The sequence below is a fragment of the Parambassis ranga genome, chromosome 14 (assembly GCF_900634625.1).
Source record: "Parambassis ranga chromosome 14, fParRan2.1, whole genome shotgun sequence".
NCBI classification, from domain to species: Eukaryota; Metazoa; Chordata; class Actinopteri; family Ambassidae; genus Parambassis; species Parambassis ranga.
Genome location: NC_041034.1, coordinates 20,475,136 through 20,480,454, shown reverse-complemented (window position 1 = coordinate 20,480,454; position 5,319 = coordinate 20,475,136). Strand labels below are relative to the sequence as shown.

The 5,319-nt window shown below is 45.3% G+C and overlaps 1 non-coding gene across 1 annotated transcript; it reads left to right on the top strand.

The window, feature by feature from the left end:
- Nucleotides 1-5,225: 5,225 nt before the first annotated feature.
- On the top strand, nucleotides 5,226-5,319 carry trnai-uau (transfer RNA isoleucine (anticodon UAU)). Its single transcript has 2 exons — nucleotides 5,226-5,263; nucleotides 5,284-5,319. It is a non-coding gene; the product is annotated as a tRNA-Ile (tRNA).

The window sequence follows — 5,319 nt, the reverse complement described above, 5'->3', positions numbered from 1 at the left end:
TTAGGTTTTGTACAACAGGCAAGACTTGATATCATCATTCTGAAACATCTGCACAGTCTGGATCAAGACACCTCCAACATTGTAGGATGGAAAGAAATATTCTCCTTTCAGGGGAGCAATTGTCTGAACTGTAAGAAAACACTGACTAAACATCAGTCATCAGCATGCTCGACTGATGACACTCACACATGCTCAGTTGGACCCTCCCCCGTACAACATGCGAGGAGGAGGAGTATGTGGATGCAGGGTGACAGGTTCTAGCAGCTGCCACTGTGACATAGTCATCCTAAATTTCTGACATCGCTAGTAATTTGTCTCAGGTTATCTTTGGTTACTGGACATCTTTGGACGCTGACAATGGCCGTAATGGAGCCCATCTCACACAACCAAAGATATCTCCATGATTCACCAGGGTTTCCTGCAACTATCTGAAAGCCATGGTAATTTTGAATTATGTGTTAAACCAACCATGTTTATATTTTAGACAATAGCCACCCTTTACTTTGATGACAGCTTTGCACACTGTTGGCATTCTCTCGGGCTCCATTTGGGTCATCACCTGGATTGGTTTTCCAAAAAAAGGAGTTCCCAGAGGTGCTGAGCACTTGTTGACTGTTTTACCTTTACTCTGCGGCCAAACTCATCCCAAACCATCTAAGTACATGTACAAACAGCAGTGCAGATCCAGGGCCATGAAATCATCTGGGAGCTAAGCCCCCTAAGCAATACACTGTTTTCCCAGCTGCTTACAGGTAGTTGCTTCCACTGCCTGATGAAGGCCAACACAGGCCTCTGCATCCTTAACAGGGACTAATGAAACAAGAACTGCTGCACAGCACATTTTCACTGGTTCCCTTTTCAACCATACTTACCTTTTATGCTGCTTACTGAAATCTGAAAGCACTATCATTGCTAACAAAGAATTATATTTATGTATAAATGCAGTCCTATTGTAGTACAGTGAAATATTTTTGTTTTGTCTGAATAAGCAAGACATATGTTTGATCCAGTACAATTGTAGTGCTCTGGTTTACATGCCTTATGTTAGTTTAATTTAAAAAAATATAGACGGGGAATTTATTTTTTTATACCATTTATCATCATATTATCCATTTGTAACCTGTCATGTTTGTTTTCTGTAATGTTTGTACATGTTTGTTCCTCTCTCTCTCTCCTTCATCCTCTCTGTCCTGTCTCCCTCTTCTTCTCCTCCTCTACCTGGCCGACTGGCAGCAGGAAGGTTCTTCCCTAAGAGACGGGACCTGCTCAAGGTTTCTTCCTCTTAAAGGGAGTTTTTCCTTGCCACAGTGCAGTTTAGGCTCTGGGTCTCACGCTCTGGGTTAATGTGAAGTGCTTTAAGACAACTTCTGATTGTAAAATGCGCTATATAAATAAAACTGAATTGAATTGTATTCACAAAAGAGCTTCAATGAAAGCTGTCTGCTGGCTGCATCTCGCCTGGCCCATGGACTATCTGTGGTGGAGCACTTGTTGTCTGTGCATCAATATTGGAAATGCCTGGTAATTTAAGCTGTAACTAAAAATCACCACTAGGGGGAACTTACCTTTTCCTCCATTACTGACAGGGTCAGAACAGGGTCAGAACAGGCAGCGTGCTGGATTTGTCCATTACTCTCTGGAGCGCCACTTAGTGGCAGTTTAAAATATAGGTCCCAGGTAAATTTTCAAACAGGAAATAGGAAATCAGGACCAGGAAATAGTTTTTTGACTACTGCAGTGGAAACTTCTCCCAGACCTGGATTAATGCATCAGTCAACTCTCACAATGTGTCTGAGTATCTCATCCTGGTACCTAATGGCAGTCAGGGTACCTCTAGCTAGCACATGGAGGGCTGTGCGACCCTCCAAACAAATGCCTCCCCACACCATTACTGACCCACCGCCAAACTGGTCATGATGGAGGATGTTGCAGCAGCAGAACATTCTCCACAGCGTCTCTAGACTCTGTCACATGTGCTCAGTGTGAACCTGCTCTCATCCGTGAAAAGCACAGGGCGCCAATGGTGAATCTGCCAGTCTTGGTGTTCTCTGGAAAATGCCAATCCCCCTACATGGTGTTGGGCTGTAAGCACAAGCCCCACTTGTGGACGTGGGGCCCTCATACCACCCTCATGGAGTCTGTTTGTGACAGTTTGAGCAGAAACATGCTGGAGGTCATGTTGCAGGGCTCTGGCAGTGCTCCTCCTGTTCCTTCTTGCACAAAGCAGGAGGTAGTGGTCCTGCTGCTGGGTTGTTGCCCTCTTACGGCCTCCTCCATGTCTCCTGGTGTACTGGCCTGTCTCCTGGTATCTCCTCCATTCTCTGGACACTGTGCTGACAGACACAGCAAACCTTCTTGCCACAGCTCTCATTGATGTTCCATCCTTGGATGAGCTGCAGTATCTGAGCAGCTTGTGTGGTTGTAGACACCGCCTCATGCTACCTCTAGGGGTGAGAGCACTGACAAAATGCAGAAGTGATCAAACATCAGGCAGAAAGGATGAGAGCAGAGAAATGGTCTGTGGTCAGCACCTGCAGAACCTCTCCTTTATAGGGCTGTCCTGATAACTGCCTCTCATTTCCACCTGTTGTCTGTTCCATTTGCACAACAGCAGCTGAAACTGATTCACAATCAGTGTTGATCCTAACTGGACAGGTTGAAAGGCCCCAGTCAGAATTGCTGTCAGGCGACAGTGCCACCCAGAACAGACAAAGACAACGCGAGCACAGGACCTAAATACAAAGACGGTTAATAAGACACAGGTGGAATCAATCAGGGCGGGGCAGGTAATTAACAAGGAGGGAAACACAAGAGGAAGACACAGGGAAACACTTCTTAAAAAAACAACCAGGAAAAATACTAATATACTAAAACAAGCAGGATCCAAATGAAAACCAAACCCACAAACACAGGGAACATAACACATATCGTCCACTTTGGCCTTTTACAGTGTTCTTTAATGTGGAGAACGAACTACCCCACAAGCTTTAGCAAAGAAATCTGGTGAGTGTATAACCAGCTGATGTTCACGCCACTTAAGATACATAATCAGTAATTGTTGAACTGACAAATGTAAACGTTGTTTCTATCTGCTTTAATGAATCCAAACAGATTATGTAAAATAAGTCCCCTAGTTTATCTTAATTTGGTTCAGCTATGTGATCAGAAGCACATGAATCAGTGTAAGAGCTCTGTTGCTCTACTCTGGAATCATCACTAGGACCATCATTTTAGATTTAGAAAAACCACAATCACCTAAACACCACAGCTGATACTAAAATGTGGTTCGTGTGCATGAACAGGGCCAACATGGTAAATTAACTTCACTAGAGTAAATGTCCTTTGAGTGCACTTTGGGCTCTGGTGCAGTTGAGGCATGATGATCTAGCACAGAAAGTTAATCATTCTGAGTACAGTTATTGACAGGGGCTTGTCTCCATCTTCCATAATACTGACAATGCTCCTCTGAAGGAAAGTCAGTGTGCATTTTAAGGGTGGTGGGTATGCAATGTTGAAAACAAAATACATAGTGAAAGCTTCATATGAAGGCTTCATCTAGGTTTGAGTACTGACACACATCTACTTCATTACTATCCCCACACTGGATCCTGTACTGGTAATCAGCAGTTTCCAGTCACTAACAGTCACTTGAACGGTTGAATAGAGTGAAGCAGGGTCCCCCTAAAAAAGCACAGATAATGATAAGGTGGGTACGGAAAGTATTCAGCCTCCCCTTAAATTTTCCACTCTTTGTTATATTGCAGCCATTTGCTAAAATCAAAATTCAAAATTTTTTACATTAAGTTCCTCATTATTGTACACATAGCACCCCATATTGACAGAAAAACACAGAATTGTTGACATTTCTGCAGAGTTATTAAAAATGAAAAACTGAAATATCACATTGTCACATGCAGCAAATGGCCGCAATATAACAAAGAGTGAAACATTTAAGGGGGTCGTCCGTACCCACTGTACAACTTGTAACAGAGCTACAAAACGGCTTGCTTTGTGAAGAATTAACAAGATTTAGAGAAGGTAACTACACTGCTAAAAGATAAAGGGAACACTTAAAGAACACAATGAACTCCAAGTCAGTCACTCTTCTGTGAAATCAGCCTGTCCAGTTAGGATCAACACTGATTGTGAATCAGTTTCAGCTGCTGTTGTGCAAATGGAACAGACAACAGGTGGAAATGAGAGGCAGTTATCAAGACAGCCCTATAAAGCAGAGGTTCTGCAGGTGCTGACCACAGACCATTTCTCTGCTCTCATCCTTTCTGCCTTATGTTTGATCACTTCTGCATTTTGTCAGTGCTCTCACCCCTAGAGGTAGCATGAGGCGGTGTCTACAACCACACAAGCTGCTCAGGTAGTGCAGCTCATCCAGGATGGAACATCAATGAGAGCTGTGGCAAGAAGGTTTGCTGTGTCTGTCAGCACAGTGTCCAGAGCATGGAGGAGATACCAGGAGACAGGCCAGTACACCAGGAGACCTGGAGGAGGCCGTAAGAGGGCAACAAGGACCGCCACCTCCTCCCTTGTGCAAGGAGGAGCAGGAGGAGCACTGCCAGAGCCCTGCAACATGACCTCCAGCATGTTTCTGCTCAAACTGTCACAAACAGACTCCATGAGGGTGGTATGAGGGCCCGACGTCCACAAGCGGGGCTTGTTCTTACAGCCCAACACTTTGCAGGGTGATTGCCATTTGCCAGAGAACACCAAGCTTGCCAAGCTATTGGTGCCCTTCACGGATGAGAGAAGGTTCACACTGAGCACATGTGACAGATGTGACAGAGTCTAGTGGAGAACCTTCTGCTGCTGCAACATCCTCCATCATGACCAGTTTGGTGGTGGGTCAGTAATGGTGTGGGGAGGCATTCCTTTGGAGGGCCGCACAGCCCTCCATGTGCTAGCCAGAGGTACCCTGACTGCCATTAGGTACCAGGATGAGATACTCAGACCCATTGTGAGACCATATACTGGTGCAGTGGGCCCTGGGTTTCTTGCATGACAATGCTAGGCCTCATGTGGCTGACGTGTTTCAGCAGTTCCTGCATGATGCATTGATGCTATGCATATGACGCTCGTTCCCCAGACCTGAATCCAATCGAGCACATCTGGGACATCATGCCTCGTTCCATCCACCAATGCCACGTTGCACCACAGACTGTCTCATAGAAGAAGTCATAGTTACTTCTTCCCTTGGAATAAACTCATCATGTGCTCCAGTGGCGCAATCGGTCAGCGCGCGGTACTTATAAGACAGTGACCTGCAGAGCAATGCCGAGGTTGTGAGTTCGAGCCTCACCTGGAGCA